General features: G+C 29.6%; 1 pseudogene; it reads left to right on the top strand.

Annotated features, from left to right (window-relative positions):
* The first annotated feature begins 566 nt into the window (after positions 1–566).
* LOC124375160 lies at positions 567–21,672 on the top strand (annotated as a pseudogene).
* Positions 21,673–22,906: the final 1,234 nt, after the last annotated feature.

The following is a 22,906-nucleotide window of genomic DNA, read 5'->3' as shown; positions in this document are numbered from 1 at the left end:
TACCAGTGCTGTCAACAAGCTGCAGGAGAAATTTCCCAATGAAGTCAGGAGGCAAAAGCCAGTTTTACAGTGTGGACTTTCAATCTCTTTATCTTATTTTATAACTTGTATAACTATTGTTAATGTATTAGCTGGTTGGTTTTGTGGTGTAAAAAAGTGTAACGTGTAAAAAATGTATAATTCAGTATTTTTTAATCCTTTTAAACAATCTCCCACAAAAATTTAAATGGCCAATGATCTACTTTCTTTTATAAGAGAAATTTCTTTTCATTTCGTGAAAAAGTCGGTTATTTTGGAAAGTGCAAACTGACTATTTCTTCCCGGACTATTTAATTAACACCTGATAAATATAAATAATTACAAGAATTATTTCACTCTACCTCCTAACTTTGTCCTCAGGGATAATGCAGATGTACCATTCAACCAAATGTATTGTTTTGTTTAATTATTATCCTATTTGCCTCTTTAATTGTTTCAGGTAGTTCCTGGTCTGGGCCCAATGTACACACAACCTTTGGGAAGTTGTGTCTCATTGACCAGTCAGTTAAGCCATTTGTACATGCCCGCAGCAGCCAGCAGCTATTAATTTGGTTAGTTATACTCTGTTAGTACTTTGGATTTTCTTAGTTTAATCAAATTGAAAAAATTGTATAAGTTAGTACAATGCATTTTTTAAGTCAATTTTATCTTCCTATTTACAGGCTGTTTGATTTAAATCTATCTCAAATGGATATTTGAATAGTAATCAACCGTTTCGTTAATATAAGGTGTTTATAAAACCGCAACAATTAACATTCTTGGTGATTATTATAAAAATGCTATTGTAATGATCACATGTGTTTCAAGAAATAAAATGATCTGTTCTCTCTCAATAGGGTATGAAAAACAGAGTATATGTATATATGTACAAGAAAAGTGTCATAACAACGTAAACTTAACCCTTATAAGACGAGAGGGTAGTTATTTTCCCACATACAACTGCTGAAGAACACGACATGGACATAATAACTGCCTGTACTATTTTTGCCAAAAAAGACATTCGGGTATATATCTATCTGCCTACTGACTTTGGTGTTATACTCACATAATGACGAAAAATACAATGAGAAAAAAATATTTTGCTTTATGAAGACAATATCCTGTGATCGTTTACAAAAGTATTTCAGAACTTTGTTGGTAGTTCAATATAACACCTGTCTAATATTAGTATAGCTGACAGAGCGTGCCATTTTGCAGTGTCAGTCGGGCAGTTCACATACTAATGTTCCTTTGTATTTTATAAAACCTTTATTTTTCAAACATAGTTAATAATATTTTTGTTTGTTAATAGAAAACAATGGAAGGAATAGAATAATGTTAGTTTCCCACAGCAAACCTTTTTTGTTATTATAGTAGCGATGGTAAAACCTGAAATCATTATAGTAAATGTATGATTTTTAAGGTTAAAACTGAAGACATCCAAGTAATGTATGATTTCCAAACATTACTAATAAATATGGCTATGTTGTAGACAATGTAATTCTGTACAATTGGGTAACAAATGGTGTATGTACAATGCATAGTAATTTACCTATAATTTATTTATAAAACTACTACATTTTCACTGTTGTATTCTTCGATATGTTCCATTATGAAATTTGGTTACTAATCCAAATTGTATTTAGGTAAGTGTTGTACTTAAAAAATACCCCAACCCCTTTGTCATCCTAAAAAATAGGTAAACATTTCTGCTCAACATGTATGGTCAAATATAAGATTAATTAAATTAAATTAATCCTTTAATTAAATATTTTTCTTGAAAATATCTTGAAAAGAGTACAAAGCAAAATGTCATTTATAAACACCTTACATAAACAGCCTCTCAAAGTTTGTTGTAGAGTGTTGAATCAATATTTATTATATACAGTTTGTTATATTTTATTTTTTTTAGTCAAGTACTGATCTGTAAGAACTTAGTGAAATCTCTTCCCTACATCTAATACTGTAATTATGGTTTATGTCAATCTTAATATTAAAATTTATATCTTACTAATGAAATAGTTTGGTGAATGTATTTGCTATAAACTGTTGTACTGTAAAGTTAATGATACACAACGTTCTTTCGTTAATATTCGTGAATGTACATTAAGAATTATTTATATGACTTCTTTTGTCATTTTATAACAAAATTCAAGTTAATAGGTGTGACTCCATAAAGTGACATCTTAAAAGGTATAATTGAGTAAAATAAATTCACTGTTTTTGAATATTTGCTGTCTAAAAAAAAAATTTGTTTCAATCATAATATTTTAACTATGTCTGTGGATATTTTGGTATATAATATTATAAACTATAAATAAGTTGGGTTGCACCAACTTATTTATTACTTTTGGATTAGTTTTGATTTTTGGTATCATTGGAAATTCTACTAAGTTTGACAAAGCTGTTTTATTAAAAAAAAGCTGTTTAATATTAAAGTATTAAAAGTTGGTGTGTTCAAAACAATGTCTGGTGCCAATTATTATTCTTGTAGTATATAAGCATTTTTATTTTCAGATTTTATAAAATTTGCATGAACATATTACATTTTTGTTACTGTTCATCAATTCAAGAATCTTTATTTCCAAAGTACATTACAATAATTTGTTCACACATCAAAAATTACATCAAAAAGTATATAAAAGTACAATGGATAGGCACCTCTGAGCTATTAGCTGAGTTGAGGTTTCCATCACTAATTAATTTAAGGCAGATGGGCCTGGCAGCTCCTCTTTCAGAGTAAAATAATACATAATTAGAGTAATGAATAAACCATACCAATATTTAAAACAAAGCACAACAATTAAGTTGTATTTCATAATGAAATGCAATACATTACATTACCACAACATATAAAAAATAAAATTACTACATAAATTCACATACACATACATACATATACATAAATCCACACACATACACATACAAGTAGATATAAACATGCCGATTCTGGGCGCACTTTTGGGACAGTCAGAAAATCCAACGTAAAATATACTGTTGTTTAAAGGACTAATAAACGAATCTGTAACTCACGAAATGGAAAATAACCGAATCTATAGCTGTTTTACTGTTTAATGTTTGCTTCTACATTTATAAAGCTGTTTTAAATGAAAAAATCCAGAAATCTCAATGAAAAATCTATAAACGGAAATAATGAAATTGTGCTAACATTCGCTCAACAGAAAATAAAGACGATTTTTACTGAATTTCTTTAATATCGTTCTTAATCACATCATAGGCTAAAAATATTTCCTCAGAAACCACAACCACATAACAAATCGCGTTTGTAACAGCATTTTGAAAATCCATATTGATAATTATATCGTTCTTTGAACTAGAAATATTTGTCAAACTCTTTGTTGTATCAATGACATAAATGGGTCTATTTGCTATAAATTCTTTGGGGTTGTAATACATTTCCATATTTTTGTAGTAAACTTTCTTAAAAATCTTGATACATCTGATACATGATTCTGAAAAGACCACCGGAAATGTTTAAATTTTGTAATTCATCTGGATAATAAGAACCATTCAATTTTACTCTGATATTTTTTACATTTCAAACTATCAAACTTTGAAGGATTTTTTTTTCTTGATTATTCTGTCTATCTGTTTGAAAACCAATGATAACGAACTTGGGATTGAAGATTATTTCTATAAATATTTGTGATATCGAACGAATAAGTTGTTCCGGAAATACCTTTTTTGCTCAATACATTGCCAATCTAGAAAATTAAACGTGATGTTTTGAGATTTTATAATTTCATCAATCAACTGAATTTTTACTCGTGGTTTTTGTAATCAATCATCGGAACTCTAATGAAAAACTCGTTAATTGTAATTTTGCCATCAACAGTCATAACATTTCCAGTTGCAGTCTTCAGAATCACATCATCGTCTTCTGCTCTTATAAAACTTAGATAAAATCCTCCTTTATAGATCGGAATAGTAAACATTTTCAAAAAATCCTTAAGCCGAAATGTGCTAAATCACCGACCGCTTCAAATTGTCCAAATTTAAAAGTTGATTCAAAACTGTTTGAAAATACATCACTTTTGGAATAACAAATAGTTCCTTTTAATTGTGCTTAATTGGCCACAGTTTTCGACTTCTTCTATCAATTTATTGTGTTTTCTTACTTCAATCTTAGAAAATAAAAACGGTATAAAATTATCGATTAATCTAACATTATCAGTTCCAAGATATGCTTGACCATCTTGTTTTTGTTAAAAGTTCCAGAAATATAAAACTGGAAGTTAGACGAGCAAAAGTTATCTCCAAAATCAATATTAAACTCAGTTCTTTTATTTCGGTTCATTCAAATGTTGTTTACTAATTGGATAGAAATTTTTTAAACTCCGCCCTTTCAATATCACTAGCATACTTTCTGTAGTCCACCATTTAATAAGAGAAAATTTAGAAATTTTAAACATCATGTATAAGTCGATAAGAAAAGATTTTAGTCATTTTTTAATGATCTACTTCGTCATATTCAGGATTCTGTTCCTTAAATTTTGCAATTTCGGCCCACATATTTCAATAAAATCTGCACACAGGATAGTAACCGCTATCTATAATATTGTTCCAATCAACTGTATCTTTATTTTCATCCAAAAACTTTAGACTCAAGTGTTGATAGAGACAAAGAACAGACATATGATCTTTTAATTGATAATGTATATTTTCTTGAAATGAACTCTGATGATAAAGTTTGATATTTAGCAATGTTATACCAATTCAATTTGTTTACGTATAATCTCATCATATCTTCGGATAATTCATATTTTTGAGAAATGTCATCCCAATGTTCTTTTTTCTCAAATCTCTTTCATGTTTGCATTATAAAAAGATCGAAAGCACTGTAAATGTCCCGCCATCTCTATTTATTAAGAAAAAAATTTCAAGTTTTTATAAATTGGCTCTTTTTAGCGTTACATTCAGCACATTTTCCAGAAATTCTTTTAACTCCATTGATATTTGCATAGTATTTTATATCATTTGTTGCAGTTTTTTCTTTACAATCTCACACAATATATGAGCGCCATTTATTTAGGGAAAATTAGTCATCTTAGCCGCCTAATCTATTAAATCTGTTATCAATATTTTCCAAAATTTATATTAAGATTTTCCTCGAACTTATTAATTTTTTCTTCTAATTTTTGAAATTTGACAGCATTAGAAATCATTGTATTCAACAAATTTATGACCAATATTCTCAAAAGTTTTCGTAGCATCTAAACTAAACTTAATCAAAAGACTCTTTAAAATTAGTAAGTTTTTCATTAATTTCACCAACATCGTCTACTGATCTTCTATTTCTGGCTTCTAACTTTTCATAGACTTCTGTTGTAAAATCTTTAACATGCTGTTTATGATTCTCGTAATTTTGTTTTAGTTTCATTAAACATTTTAATAGGATCTTCTAATTGAATCATTACAACAACATCAAACGGATTAATTCCTTTACTAACACTGCTAATTCTTTTTTCCTTTAAAATCTAAGGCATTTTTTAACATTCGGATCAATGTAAAATCAACAATATCGATGTTTTCTGATAATTTTAGAGGTTTTAAAATTTGTTCTTTAACAACAACATCGTGTTTTGTCAATACCAGGTCGAACACCGACAATTCTTTTCTTATTAGCCAAACTAACATAATTCTTTTCAACTTTGATCGCTTCAGTAATTTTATCAGCTTTTTCGATATGAGACATTAAATTGGTAAATATTTTTTTTGCACCATCTTCAAATTCTTTTTTCAATGTTTTTATTTTATCAGCAACTTCATTTGAACTCATGAAATTTTGCAAGTTTGTTATCATATTCTGCTTTAAAATCTTCAATCTCGACAGCAAACATATCTGAATCTGGAAGGTTTTGTAATAAATTTTCTAACTTGTTATCAAACTCATTTCTCAAACTATCAAAATTGAAACTATTAATCTACATTTTGAATAATTTGTGTACCAAATAACGTCAAAAATATTTTGTGAATCCATATTTATTAAGCAATAATTTGTTAACAACTTCTTTAAAATCTTTACCATTACTCAGTTCATTCAAAACAAAAACACATAAATGAACCACAAATTTGGGGGATCTTTATAGTCTTGAATCTGAGAGTCATTGTAGTAGACGCTTGATTTTTTCAAATATTTAATCAATTCTATAGGTGGTTTGTCCTCAATTCTTCCATACGAATCAAAATAACATGCATTCTTATCATTTTTATAATAACAAATCCAATGCGTTCCACTTCCCATAATCGAGTCTAAATTCACAATTCCACATTCAAATTTCTTAACTTTTTCAGGTAATGTATCTCTCATGAAGATTCCTCTAAAATGTTTAATATTTTTGCAGATTTCTTCCAATTCCCCGAATGTTAAAGGTTTTAAATTTTTTTTTCAATGTTTGATTTCACGTAATTCAAAGTTTTTTCATCTAATCCAGATCCTGTAACATCTTCCAACTCTTTATCTAACCAATTTAAAATGTTTCGAACAATAGGAATCACATCCTTTTTAACGATTGGAGCAGCTTTACGAACATAAGGAACAACATTTTTAACAACTGGAATATTTTCTCCAAAATCTAATAAATCTTTCAAAAGTCCACCATTTTTGAGTTCTTTCAACTGATTATAAGAAAATTCTATTCTGGTTCCTTTATTGTTTTTTCTTATGTTTTTCGAGTTTATTGTATTGTCTATTTGTTAAAAATATCTTATCTTCGCCATTTTTTAGTTGATCTATTTTAAATTGAATACTAACGGGTATTTTCTTCTTTAAAAGCGGATTTTATTTTTTCTTTCTGATTTTTGCTGAAGTTTACGTTCACCTCCATTTATATAGTTAAAATTTCAAGTTCTCTTCGATTCCCATTCCTAGTTTTCTCTTCAAAAACATTGCTCCAGCTGTTGGAAGCGCAACAAATCTTTCACCTAAACTAGCATCTTTTGATAAAAATCTATCCATTGCCTTATCTTGCAAAACTTTATCTGCGATATGTCTGGAATTTGTGTCTCTATGTTTTGCATAAAAAATATTTGTGTTCCATAGCAGCTTGATCTAATTTATTTATACCAGGATCTCCTCTTTTTAGTCTTTTTTCGAGTTTTGTGCCAGGCCCCAGATACTGATAAGTTGGTACGTTGTAATTCAAAAGGTAAATTGTTGATAAAATCATTCAAAAGTCCGCTACCTTCAATCATAGATGAACTTATTGCCGGCAAAACTCGTTTTTAAATATTTAATTCCATCAGGTTTTTCAATCATTTCATCAAGTTTGTTCGAAATAAAATCCTTAATCCGCTTTCTTTTCGTTCAAAAAAAAATTGTTGTTTCCAGCCTTTTCTTGAGCATAAATATAATTAATAATTCCATCGAGTTTTGTCAAATCGTCGATATATCTGTATTCAATCTTATTATCACTGTATTTTTCTTACACCTGATCCTTCGATTCGTTTTTCCCAAATTGGTTTAATCAAATTGAGATATTTTTTACCTTTACTTGACTTTGGTTTCTTAGTTGATGGATCATTATTTTTGTAAATTGAGTCAGATTCCCATAAAATTTCTGTATACTTTTTCAAATCTTCTTCAGAATATAAATTATCTTTTGGAGCGTTATGGTCTGTTAATAATCTCCATAAACCTTGAGTTCCTTCATATGTTTTTTTCATTAATAATGATATCATTATGCTCAAAATTAACGGGTAAATTTCCAATCATAAAACTTTTCTTTTTTTTATCCCAATACAAACCAAATTTATCATCTTTTTACTCTAGGAAGGAATTTTTTACCAATTTTACCAATTATTATATCCGTTGTTCAGGACTTATTGGTTCAACTATGGTAGAGTCTTCAATGATTCGAGGTGTTGAAGATGGTAATTTTGGCAATTCAAACTCAGATTCTGGTATCGAAATATCGGCAAATTGTCGTACAACTGGAACCAAATTCATTAAATTTTGATTATCGCTTAAAACATTTTTCAATTTTACCCTCAACATTTTTTATTGCAGAAGTTACAGGTTGATTAATTTTTTGAATTAAGTTCTTGTTCTTCTTCATCCATATTCGAAATCTGTTCTTTAAATTCTTTGATTAATTTCTTTTCGCGATTTGATCAAGTTTTTTCGCTTCTCTTTCAGAAGTTACGTTCGCCATTTATTTTAGGAAAATTTTGAAAACGTGGAACGTAAAAAAACACGTGAACGTGGAACGTAAAAACGTGATACGTGGAACGTAAAACCGTGAACGAGAACGTGAACATGAACGAGAACGTGAACACGAAACGTGGAACGTGAACACGAAACGTGAAAAACGTGAACAGATTTACCGTTTTTCTGTTATTTTCATAATGTAAATAAAAAGTAAAGATAATGTAAAAATAATTGTAACAAATAATTTTATCAAGTAGACTTGTCAGACCACTGAGCAGCATTTATATTAGAAAATTTATTCAGATATTTACCATTTTTTAGGCTTCAAAGTTAGATTAATAGTTAAAAAATCCGTAGTCTTCTTTCCAAATTTTATCACATAACTCAATAAAGTGGTTAAAACTCATATCAGATCCCACATAATTGTTATAAATCTTTCTCGAATAGTGATCATCTTGCTTAAAAATACACAACATATTCAGGTTATTTCTTATAACTTGTTTATCAACCTTTGAAAAGCATTGGGAAAGATAGATACAAGGTATGTTTTTGTGACGAGACATTACGAAATATTCCTTAATAACGTCTTGATTTTCTAAAATACAATCATCAAAAACGATTAACGAATTGGGTTTACATTCGCTTAACGGAACTATGTCCTCAGAAGCATTATAAAAATGTGATATTTTTTTGTTTAAGTTTTTCTCAATATTTTCAAATCTTTCTTGTAATTTTTTATAGGCGTCTTGTTCTAAAGATTTACTAAAAACATACAAATTGGAATAAGGAATCAACCTATTGTAGATAAAATTCAATAATAAAGTTGTTTTTTCCACATCCACTTGAACCAACAATTAACAATCTGATTGGTTGATCTTTCTTATTTTCTTCAAACGGTTTGAAGTTTTATCTGATCTTTTTGCTTTAAAAAATTTCTCCATTTAAATAGAAGATTTTCTATCTTGAAGCAACGCTTGCGAAAATGAAGCTGTTCAAGTTGACTTCAGAAAGCTCTAAATTAGTTTTAAACTTGGAACATCCTATTACACTTAGAGGAAGAATCAAATTATTTTATCGGTTTAAGCGGTTTTTTATTCTGACAATTTTGTAATAAATATTAGTGAAAGTTCTCCTTATTGTATAGGATTTAGTGAGAAGAAACATAACAAAATATTATGGTTTAAACAAAGGATATTATACTTTCGATCAAATTAAAAATTCCCTTAAAAATTATCTGAAAACATTCAAAACAATCAGATAAATCTTTAAACTTTGACGAAAACAAGTTTGAAATGCAAAAAAAAAATTATCTCTCTAATAAAATTCGAATAAAATCACCAGTAAGAATAATGTTTTCAGCAATTATTGTAGATTTGTTAGGGTTTGTTCAAGAAACTATTGAGCCAAATCAGGTATATTTAGGAAATAAAACGCCAAAATTTAGACCGTTTGATGTAATTGAAGTGCACTGCAATCTCGTTGAACCTAGTTTTGAAAACCATACCGAAACATTTACACAAAAGAATCAGAAATTTTGTACACTTTTTTTTCCAAATGTTGCTTATGGATCAAAAAATTAGTGAAAAAACCGAATGAAATAGACTATATTCCAATTAGAAAAAATATTTAAAGAATTCAAAAAATCGTTCTAACTATACAAGACTCTGAGGGAAATTTATTAAATAATGAGAGTAAAACAACAATATATTTAAGATTGAAAAAGGAATAAAAAATGAGTTGATGATGATGACAAAATTCAATATTTTTACTTAAAAAACAAGGGGCTATTCGAATGGCCCCTTAACAATCTTCATCCTGACACTGTTTTTATCAATGAATCTGGCCTTTATTCTCGAAATAAAAATTACTAGTTAAATTTCTTTTCTATCTAAATGGAATCAGTTGTAGACCTGCTCAATAATCAACTTAGATTTGAAAACAAACATTATTTTTACGATTTTGTGGATAAAAAATAACAAATTTTGGTTTAAAGCTAAAGATGTTGTTTGCAGAAAATTCTAGAATATGAAAATACGAAACAAGCAGTTAGAGAGCATGTTGATAATGATGATAAATTATCTTATTCTGAAATAAATAAGGTGGGTCATTCGATTGCCCTACCTTCTAACTTTCAAAAAAATAACTATTTTCATCAATGAATTCAGGACTTTATTCTTTAATTTTGAGATCACATAAAAAAGAGGCAAAAATCTTCAAAACTTGGGTTTACAAAAGAAGTTTTGCCCTCTATTAGAAAACTTGGTGAGTACAAACTTGAAAAACAAGATTAAATATCTTAGAGAATGAAGTAAAACACTTGCAAATTAAAGATGAAATCAAAACGGAAATAATCGCAAAACAAAGTGTAAAAATTGACTTGATGAAACCAGACCTTGTTTGTAAAGATTTTGATAAGAAAAAAACACCATGTTTTTGTGTTAATTAAGAAGAATCACATGTGGGAATGGCCTTATTATGTTATCAGAGCTCAGAAACGAGAAATACCAAACCGATTAAAACATCTAAAAATAAATTATCCTGAAATTAGAGATTTTGTTCACTGATGACGATCCAAATAGTATAAATCTCTACAACCAAATGAAAGAATCTTTGAATATTTTATACAACGGAAATCATTTTACTACAAAATATGGCAGAATCTCGATGATTTATAGAATATCTAAATTGCACAATGAAAATGTTTAAACTCTCGATTATGATATTTGGTTTGTAAATGTTTAGCATAAACATAGGTAACCATTGAATGATTCGTCCACACTCGCAAAGAGTCGGTTTCTTTTGACTTTCTCGTTTAATTCTTTTAGCACAATCTTTACAAAAAGCTTGTTTTTTTATCTTTACTATAATGCCAATCGTAAAATTTGGAAATATCCTTAATTTCTTTACAAACGCAACATTCTTTCTCTTCTAAAGTTAATTTTTCTATTTTTTCGTATAATTCTCTCTCATATTTACTATGACAATCCTTACAATAATAGTATAATCCACCTTTGCTTCTTTTATCTTGAGAAAACTTCGACAAATCTTTAAATTCTTGACACTTTATACATTTCTTTTGAGCCTCCATTAATATAGAAAAAATTATAGCTTTGACTTTCTCAATTCATATTCGTAAAAAACTTCCAGTTATTTCTTCGTTGTTTAAATCTTTTATACTATAAGTTACAGGATCTGTGTTATTAATTTGATAAATCACAAAGATTTCTCTTGACCAATTGTTCTTATATTTGTTCGAAAATGTTGTTTTTTTACTAACAATTCTTACCATGATCATTGATTTTAAATTTAGTTTTCGTGTGAATTTCTGGTGGAAACATACTTGAAAACGGTCTCTAATAACTCCCTTTTCTGCATCCTTATCTACGTCTTTCGGTTTTCATTTTGATTGTGCTGTGAACTGTATCGTTATATTTCTTTACGATTTCTTGAAGAATATCGATCCATTTAAAGTTTTTATTAATCTCAAAAATTACTTTCATTCTCTCATTTTGAGTTCTGTTATATCTCTCTACAATACTTGATTTCTCTTCGTTTTCAGTATGATAAATCTTAATGTTGTATTTTCTCAAAACATCGTTAAATTCTTTATTTTTAAACTCTAAACCCTTATCTGTATGAAGTAGGTTTGGAGGTTTGTGATTGATCCTTATGGCATCTTTTACTATATCTTCGAAAAGCTTTTGAAATATCCTTGCCGTTTTTTCTTTTGATTAGCTCTTGACCAAGCATATTTTGAGAAAGTATCAATAACATTTAACATATACTTAAATCCATCATTTTGATCTGAATAGTTAGACATTATAACTAAATCTGCTGCCCATAAATCGTTCAATTCCTAATGTTATAATTTTTCTCTTTTTAAACTTCTTTCGTACTGGTGCATGAATTTCTCGGAGCTTCAATCTCTATCTCATCTTTAGTCTTCAATTCTTGCTTAACAGGTTTTGGATTTGGATTCTTTATAAACTTACTCTTGTTTGTCTTACATTTTGAACATTTTGCTGCAATTCTATACAAACCGTTTTGAGTTTGAACGATTTTTGAATCTATATTTTTCGTTTTCTTTTTACACTTGTGACAGTGAATTAAATCATCTTCCATTTACATATCAAAGTTTCCAAGTTTATTTAATTCGTCTAATATATCAGATTTTGCTTCATTTTTATAGCCATACGGTACTGTATCGATCTTATTTTCTAGGGACATTTCTCTTATCATCTTTAGCGTTCAGTGCCAGCTTGTTTATGGTGATGGTATACAAATCATGTTTATAGCTTTTGATTACTGTCATTCCCTAAATTCTTCTTTATCTTCGAACAAACATCTCTTCAAGTTTTCGATATTTATTGTTTTATTTACAACGCTTCTCTTACATTCCTTTACATCTTACTGGATTTTTGTCTAGATATTTGTACGAGTACATCTTTGATCTTCAATCCACAAAATTCTTCTAATATCTCGCCGTTCAATTCGTCTTTGAATTTCCCTATTACCTTCTTATTTTTAGTAGTGAAACATTCGTGATCTTTTGGATAGTCGCTCGTATCGAAATCATCTATATTTTCTTTAATAATTTTAAAGGGATCTCGTTTCAATTCTAGGAAATAACTGTCTGTATCCATGTAACACAGATTCAAATCTGGATCAAACTTCTTTAATTTTGTTGTAATAAAACTCGTACATTAGCAATTTTGAGAGAGGTCGAGGAACTGAAAATCCTATGTAAATCGGTTTGTTTAAATTTAACCTTTTGTTTGTACATGTGGACTCGCTATACAGTTGTCGTCAAAGATATTGAAACATTTGAAATTCGTTTTCTTAGCTTGTTTCATTGAAAATTCTTCGTTTCCTAGTTTAATATCACATCTATTTCTTACATTTTCCATCGATTTTCCAAAAACCGAGTTGTTCATAAGCTTATAAAAGTCCTTCTCAAAGTCACTTATAGTCTTGGTTCTCATACTAGTATTAAAATCGATATATTCTTTCATGAAAGGTTTCTGATCAAACGCAATAACCCTATTCACATGTTTTAAAATCATACCTTTGTTCTAGATAGAATTTCAAATTTCTAGACATGAACAACATATTACTGTTTTGTTTAAAAGAGTTGTGCAAAGTTTGTTGTTATAATGTTCTGGAGCAAAGAGGTAAATCTTTGTGATGTTCATGCAAATTTGTTGGATATTCAAGATCAAACTTCTAAAATATATCCATTAATCTTCGTCGCCAGTGAAGTTCCAAAATTGTTTGCGCTTTCCATTCTGCTGTTGTATACGTTTTAGGATTCCATCCACTTGATTTTCGTTATATGAGGTAAATTTTTTGCATTAAGTCACATACCCATATAAGGTTGTTTGCATCGACGTACAACAAATAGTTTTCGGGCTTTGTCTTATCAAAATCCTTTTAAATATTTGTTATTTGCTTTAACATATCGCTTAATACACTGAGAAATGCCTCGCGAATACCTTTTTCGATCATCAAATACATATTATAATCACTAATTAATTGTAATTCTATCTTCGTTAATTTTAACATAGCATCCCATGCAAGACTGGGAGCTGTTAGATAGTGTGCTGGATCAAGTTTATAGCAATTCAAACAAATATTCCTAAAATTTTCAAAGATATACAGCGAGCAATTAGAACATCTTGAATGTTATAGAGATCGGAGTAAGTAATTCCTAGATTTTTTTTACTTTTAATTTGTTCCATACATTTAAGTAGTGTTGAAAATCTTTCTCAGATATTGCTCTCGTCTGTCAAAAGTGAATAGAAATCTTGAATTCTCAAATATCTTCTGTGTAATCAAGTTTTTCAATACTGTCGATAAATTCGTAAGGAAATATGCCTTTTCCAGATAGGAATTTTAAAGATTTCTTCTTCGTCATTTGGTTGGTCTATCTAGAATTGCGTTCAGGACCATCTTGTATAAAATGATTTGTATGTTTGAAATCATCTTTTTTGAGGTTTTTAGCTAACTTTTCTATAGACGATGCCATAAATCTGAACGTATCTACGAAAGAAAACTTGATGAACTTTCTTGGTTTATCATCTTCCAAACTCATACCCATATCCTGAATTTACTGAATAATTTATGTATTTTTCATCGGTGTTTGCGATCAAATCAACATTACCATACTGTTTTTGCCAACCTCTTTTATGTACAAGATGAGTATCATAATTTGACATATTGTGACAGAAAACTGGAATATTTTGAGGAAATTTGAGATTCAAGTTACAAGATAAATGAGCAGCACCTCGAAATTTGCCGGTTTTTAAATGACAATGATCTCGTACTTTTTTTCTTGTTTGATTATTCAAAACCCTCACATTCACAAATATGACAAAGGACTGGAAATTTTGGTACGCTAATTCTTCTTCTATCGGTCAATTTCATAGGTTTTTTGTTCTTAGAATTATACTTTTTTAGCTATGTATTTTGATATTTTATTGAGCTCTTCAAAACAATTTTGCGAGGAAACATTTGGCAAATCTTCTTCATTTTTTGCTCTATAACATATAGGTTTATACATGCGATTGGTCACATTTGACACTAAATATAAAGTTAAAACCATAAGGAATGTGCTTCTGAATCTTGGTTGTAATCGGATCTTTGTGGATTGTTCTTGCATGTCGGAATTTTTTCTAATATGCTCTCAAAATCCATATAAATAACGTAAGGATGAGAAAATTTCTTTTAGATAATTAGTAAATGTTGTTGTTTGACCTGGAAACGGCATATAATTGGCTTACAAAACTTCGTGATTTTTACAAAATTTCTAAATGGTTGTTAAAATCTCCAGATTTGTAGAAATGAAAATCTTAAACATCTTCTACATAGAAAATTTTTATGTCCATGTTTGGATGTTTGAGAACTCACTAACCTACTTTAAATCGGTTATCAAAACAAAATGAGATTTGTCTTCTTGTTTTAAAATTACAATAAATCAATGTTTAAACTCTGCATCATATTTTTTCAGAAATTTTGTAACGGAACAACCTTAATACTTTCATCAAAAACTGTAGACATTGATAGACATTTTTGGATATTTGTACTTGGAATTGTAAACTTCGTTTTCTCAAATAATTGTATATCTTTTAAGGAACATTGGATACTCTGAAACCTGAAAATATCTCGTCAATTTTACAAATTTTTCATATTGTTTTGATCTTTCGCAGTCTCTTTCGGGTTTTTCAATTGCACATCTAATTGAGTAAATAAAGCAATAATCATCTTTATTTTTGATATTTATACAAGCTTTTTTATTCTTTGATTTTCTTTGGCAAATCGATATATGATCCTGCGTTCATCATTTCGTGTTTATTAATGCTCAAAACTAGTTGTTTACAACCTTTTAAATGTCCATCCAGAACCCTTATTTGGATGATTTGTTTGTTCACGATGTGTTTAATTTATTAAATTGCTTAGTAATAAAGTCGTTTACGTCGAAGATGATTTCGTCTGCTTTTTATAGTAAAGTACATTGGACACGTTTGTGTTTCACCGTTCACTAAAGTTCGTTCGTATTCGCATTCCAAAGAGAGATATCCTTTACTATTTTTCACAGTGTCTTGAAATTTTTTCTATTAAACTTTTAATTTCTGGGCGCATAATTGATAGATATTTGTAAATTGGACATGGAATTTATCGTTTTAAATTTGTTAAAATGTATTGCTTGAAAAAGACCGTGAATTGAGGATAAAACCTCTACATCTATGATATTTTCAGGGTTTTCGTTAAGAGTTTTGTCAATTTCTTCGATCATTTCAGACTTAGTTTTATCGTTTGTTTCAATGGACAATTTCTCAGCGATTGATTGAATTTTTTCATCTTTAAATAGATTGAGATCTTTTTTTACTTTCCTTAAAATTTTTCTTTAGTTCACGCAATTTTTCTATATTGTACATCTTCTCGTGACCATCGATTTGATTCTCTTTAGCCCAAGTCCTCAAATAATTTAGTTCTTTATTATAAATTTCTTTGTTCTTCAATATGATTTTTCGACTTATATATGTCGGGTAAAATGATGTTCGAAAACATCTTTTTTGCAGTAACGGGCAGGATATCTTTTTCCTCTCCATTTAAATAGGGAAAATTTGAATCTGCCAAGTTTTACTTTTTAGTAAAATATCTTTTTATTAAGCTGAAAAATAGCAATAATTCAGTATGATTTCTAAGGATTTTTATCAAAATTTGATATAAAAATCAGCACACAATTTATGGTTTGAACAGCCTTTGATTTCTTCTATTTAAAAGAAGAAAAATTTGTTTTAACTAACACTTTGAAAAGTACAGATTTTTACTAAAATTTGATACAAATCAGCACAATTTATGGTTTAAACAGCCTTTGATTCTTCTATTTATATAGAAAAAAATTTTATTTAGAGATTTTTTAAAATTTCAATTTTGTAGTGATTTTTTCGAGAGAAATATCGTTCACATTATCAACTTTAAAGCTAAAAATTCGCAATAATTAGAGAAATTCAGTAGATTTCAGGATTTTTCAAAAAAAACTCTAGTAATATATGCACCTTAAGAGCTGTGGTTTTGACCTAAAAAAAAAACCGTGTTTTTTAGGGTCAAAAAACCCCGGTTTTTTGTGTATTTTGGAAAGTATAGTTTTGATTTTTTCACCTTAAAAGTGTAGAAGTATTAATTTTTTTCTATGTAAATGGCGCTGTTACAAGAGGTTGAATAAGGTTTGGTGATTTAAAAGTTCAAAGAATACAAGAGATTAATAGAATTAGAAGAAAATAAGAAATACAAAATTTTGAATTTGGAGAGGAAAATAAAAGATAAATTCGGGTTTACAATAATTGCCGAGTTGGAAGATTGTAAAGTACACTTGCCAAACAGATTTTTGACTGTTTTGGATGAAAAAAAGATTAAAGAATTTGAACAAAAATAATGAAAAATTACACTTGGTTGTTACTGGAAAGAAGACTATTAAAGATAAAGACTGTGTTACAATTAACTTTGTAGAGTAAAGATTTCGAAGATTTGTAGCAGATTTTAGAGCTTAAGAAAGTAGAAGACTATGGTTACAATTAACTTTGTAGAGTAAAGATTTCGAAGATTTTTAGAGCTTAAGAAAGTAGAAGCAAACAGCTATAGATTTCGGTTATTTTCCATTCGTGAGTTACAGGATTCGTTTATTGTCCTTTAAACAGTATTTTACGTTGATTTTTCTGACTGTGTCCCAAAAAGTGCGCCAGAATCGGCATGTTTATATCTACTCATACAGATAACATATTACATTTATACACCATTCACACATACATACAAAATACACACACAACATAAACATAAATTTACAAACACACATACATTACTGAAACATTATAACACACATACAAAACACACTACAAAGATACTTAGACACAATAGATAAAGATGTAACCCATACACACTCATACAATAAAACAAGTCTTCAACAAAATATCTAATTTATGAGTCGCTCTACATCAACAATTGTAAAAAGCCAGCATTTCAAACTTCGTATGAATGTGTACCCAATCCAATGTTTTCGACGTGGAAAACATCGAAAGGTAATTTGTTATAGAGCTTCGGAGCTATGAATGATATAAAAAACGCTTGTAAACTTTCTAATTTAGGAAAAGGAATAGTTACTCGGTTTAAAATTTGTAACCTAATCGAGTGATGAACATTTTACATTTCCCAACATTTTAAATTTTGGTGTATATATATATATATATATATATATATATATATATATTGGATCTGAAATGGACTCTTCTGGCAATTCTATATTTACATATCTGTCCTTTGTAAAGAAATTATAACAGAAATTATAAAGAAAAAAAATTGCAGCCTACTCCACTCTTCTTAGAACTTTCATGTGAAATTGGTATGATTTTTTAAGATAATTTAAGACAAAAATTTCAAAATAATATCCTGTAAAATCCTTTTGAGGAAAAATGTTTATGTAAAAGATTCACATCATCAGAGGGTCAAAAATTATACTTTATAACCCTTTTTTGTTTATATTTTTATTTTTATACTGCCATAATCTTAAAATCTTATGCCACACCATATTTAATAACAACTAATGTGCTACAAAATTTAGAATGATGAATATAAAGTTATTAGCAAGGAGTCTATTAGTATTTAACTTGTCTACTCAATTCAAGAACACTCTTAGTGCCTTGTATAATATTGCCAGTGCGGTATTGAGATATTGAATGACATTTTTTTGTTCTACCAATACAATACTCCAAAGTAAAAATGATATTAAATGGTAGAGGAGATCTGTATACTACATTATACTTATTTAAAAGCGACTTATTTTCAGTTACATTAAATGGTAGAGGAGATCTGTTATACTACATTATACTTATTTAAAAGCGACTTATTTTCAGTTACCTGCTGTACGACAGTTCCAAACTTCAGCTCTGTCCAGGGACATTGACTCTGCCGCAAAGTTCATTGGAGCTGGTGCGGCTACTGTTGGAGTCGCAGGTTCAGGTAATATTCATCATTTGGACTTGTTTTTATTTAATCCCCTTTAAATTTGTTAACCCTCCAAGTTCTGATTACATTTTTCCCAGTGCTGAGTCATTTCGCCACCTCATTGATATTACCAGATTTGTTTTTTCTATACTATTTATTTTTAAACTAGAGCCTTACATAATTTTTGTCAGGAAATTAATTAAGGAGAATAATATAAAAATAAATACATCACTTGCCTTTATTTACAATATGTGTAAAATCTTTGTAAAAATTTGAAAAAAAAAAATTATTTGGTGCTTGTGTAGATCACATACTAATAAATAAAAATAAAAATCCATTACTCACAAAATATTAACCTATTTATTTGTGATTACGAACATACATAACAACTTGACCATTGCTTCTTCAAAGTCTAGAAGTAATAAATGAGTGAAATGAAAATGCCTTTATTGAAGAGCCGGAGTTAGGGCTATCAAGCCCTACCACTCTCTAACCACTCAATCTCATTATTGTATATACAGTATACAAGGTATATAACCTTTCAATTTTGTTTCGTTGTTATAAATCGTTCACCAGTCCTTTTAGCTGACAAGGCAAAAACTATAATGGCGTCGGTATATCTTCCTACCGTCGGGACTGGGCTTGGGCTGACCACCGACCCAGTGCGACCTGGAAATTGAAGATGCAGACAGGTTCACACTTGATTGTATCCTGGCAGAGATAATCAATGCAGTTGATATATTTCTCTGTCTTCTCCTCCACCCCAATGATGCGAAGGTTTCTGGTGTCTTTCGTACTACTCCATATCATCACTAGCACACCCTGCAGCCTTCCCACCTCATCATTGACTGATGACAGCGTGGCCTGCAAAAGCCTCTTCTACAATACCCTTGAGCTCGTGGGGGTGATGCGGGCCGAAAAAGATGGCCAATAAACTTCACCCGAAGATAAGCTGTTTTCCTTACAAGGGTCGGCGATGACAGCCGCATAATCCTTGGTGGCCTTGTCAGTTCCAGTGGGAGCCATTGTTCTTGTTTTGGAGCCAGCCGAGCCAGACGATGAAGATAAAGAGAGCACAAGCTTCTTATCAGCACCACCAGATAATGAGACAAGCTGAACTTTAGACCAGCACCTCAACTGCGGCGGCGACTGATTGCATGAAATATGATGTCCTAAAAACGTATTTTATTGCCACACACCTTGCCTATATATTTAAAGGACCACGGATTAAATTCCGCAAGTACCGGTGGACACTCACTAAAAACAATTAGATGAATCCCGGTGAACGAAAGTGAAAATACGGAGTGACGTGCATTACGTGTTCAATCGTTATCGACATCCCCTTGTGTATTGTCATTATATAAGAGACTGATGACAGACGTTCAACTGACATAATTTACAATAGGACTTAGTGGTTACAGCTATCAATAAAATATATTATGTCATATTTCCACACAGAATTTATTTCTTTTTAATATTATATGAAATTTTTGTTGATATTGAAAAGAGTTGTTAATAGTGGAGTTAGTGAAACCAAATGTTTTTAACTGTCTCTCGATCGCAAAAGTAATAGTGTTAAAAGGGAACGGTATACCTCTAAACTGTCCCGATAGAGACAGTTAGCGCTTGGAGTTTGAAGAACTATATGACATTTGTAAAAAAGTCACAATATAGTATATTGTTAACCTTGGAACTGGCAATCAAATTTTTCTTGTTTGGCTGTCTTTGTAAACTATATACCTCCTATAATCAGGTACTGCAAGTTTTTTGAAAGAACGAGGTTAAAAAACATAACTCCTGATTTAAAGATAACCATAATTTAATACATAAATTAGGATGTTAAGAGATATGGTAATTGAGATTTGTCTGTAGCCAAGTTACAATTCAATATTTGTTCTGTATTGGGAATCACTAGGACTTTTTCCTATGTATAATAATGCTTCTAAGTATGAAAAGAGTGCAGAGAGAGAGCACATTGTACACTGCTTGTTCTGCCCCTCAAATACAACTGTTCTCTCCAATAGTTGGTAGCTACTACAGAATTGTAACGGTAAATAGCTTTTCTGATTGATAAGTCCCACCAGGCTTCAGTCTCAGTGTGTGATTGCTTTTTGCTAACAAAAGGAAATCGAGTTGCTAATATTTCATCACAGAATGAAGTCAGTATGTCTAAAATAATTATGACAAAAATGTGGATCGCTCAGTAATCCGGATTTGATTCTGACAAAAATATTTGTATGAAGTACAGTACTGATTTAATTTTTAGTTTTAACTTGTAAAATTGCTAATGATATGATTTGTGTGGCCAGCTTAGTACATCATCTCTTTCGATTATGGCACACAAAGCTAGTAGGAAAAACTAAAACTGTTCTGGAATGCTTGTAACATTTCCTAAACTTTTTTTATAAACATTTTGATGTATCTCAAATTGATTTTGAGATATTCAGTACATATAAATCTCATGAGAATAAATATTTCAATTGTCAAAAATGTACCTACTTCTTCCAACTGAGCTTGAAGGACACACACAACACACACACAAATTTCACAATATCTACAGGTTAAATAATACATAAATTGCAGATTTAAATAATTTTTTAACACCAAACTAAATGTATAATGTGTAAACTTTACTAATCGTATATTGCATTTATAACACGCATAAGCACATACCATCAAGTGTTATTCAAATCTTAGTGGGCCACCTCCACACTAAACTGCCCTTTTTTGTTTAAATGTATGTAGTTCTAATATTTAACATCTAGTTATTAAGTCTGCTTGTTTATTATTTCATTTTGTATTTTCAGGTATCGGCATTGGTCTTGTGTTTGGTTCTTTGGTTATCGCTTACTCCCGTTAACCCAACACTCAAAGACCAAATGTTTCTCGTACGCCATATTGGGATTTGCTTTATCAGAAGCTATGGGCCCTTATTTTGTCTGATGTTGGCATTTGTCCTTCCTTTTTGCTCTGTGACTAACGGTTAAATAAACAATATTACTTAAAAAGTTTTCTTCTTTTAATCAATAATAAGTTGATGTTGCATAAATCTTACAAACCAAAACTTTATAATTAAATATCTCTATAGTTTTATTATCTGTATTTCAATTCTAAAACATTAAATTTAAGGTTTTTGAATCTTAGTGTTTGTAATGCTTAACCTTTCTAAGCATTAGAGATTGTTCTAAATTAACAAATTTTTTAACTTAACAAACAGAATGACATGGGCGCACCGGCATTGTCCTAAGGGTGAACAATCTATAAAAACCAGTTGGTTTTGTTTTTTTTCACTTCCACTCTTTATGGATTCAGTATTTTTAAGGTTTACTAGTTAAGTAAACAAATTATTACAATGTCATATTGGAAACCTGTTCAATAAAGATGGATTAGTTGAATACTGTTTTGAAGAAATTCCCTTCTGTCTATCTGTCTGCACAATGTCTCAAAACTAATTTAATTATAAACTTGAAATTTTGCACAAAGCTTATTTCTCAATAGGCAAACATCATGTCAATGATACATGTTCCTCTATGGATTTGGCTTAGCCTTATCAAGACCTAACTTTCTACAAAGCACTCCAGAAAGACACTTTCTGAAACTTGAGGAGGAAACTTCTCTGAAAAACAAATAAATTATGATTTGTTTACTTTAAATACATATAGGCATATGGAAACATAATGGATTGTCGCTGAAAATGGTGTTCTAATAATAAAAATGATACAGATAATTTATTTTTATAGAATTTTATAATTGCAAACTAAGGAGTTGTATGAATTTGAATGATCTAGAAGTAATTGATAAAAAAAAGTTATTATATGGCTGATGTGCCCTTGTTCCATATGCTTACTCCATTGGAATAGTATTTAAAATGAGTTTTCTTTATTTTTATTCAGCCACCAATGAGCGAGCCTTCTCCATTCAAAATCGTTGATGAATCCAAAGCATTAAAAAATTTATACCAGAATTGGAGATGGAGAATTCGCAGCTTCTAGGTTTTAAAGAGTGTTCATACAGTTTCATCTCAATATGACAATGGAGGGGAAAAAGAAAAACATGTTTTAAAAATTCATAGACTATTTAAGAACTGTTAATAATGAGGTAAGATCTCAAACTATATACACAAGTTTCATTAAAAAATCTGCTACATTTGGTTATTGGAAAAATATTATTTAAATTATGTTAATGTTACTATACAGGTATGTTTATAATTTAATATAGGAG

Source organism: Homalodisca vitripennis, unplaced genomic scaffold (genome assembly GCF_021130785.1).
Source record: "Homalodisca vitripennis isolate AUS2020 unplaced genomic scaffold, UT_GWSS_2.1 ScUCBcl_14566;HRSCAF=25382, whole genome shotgun sequence".
Lineage (NCBI taxonomy): Eukaryota > Metazoa > Arthropoda > Insecta > Hemiptera > Cicadellidae > Homalodisca > Homalodisca vitripennis.
This window is presented reverse-complemented; position numbering and strand designations above follow the sequence as displayed.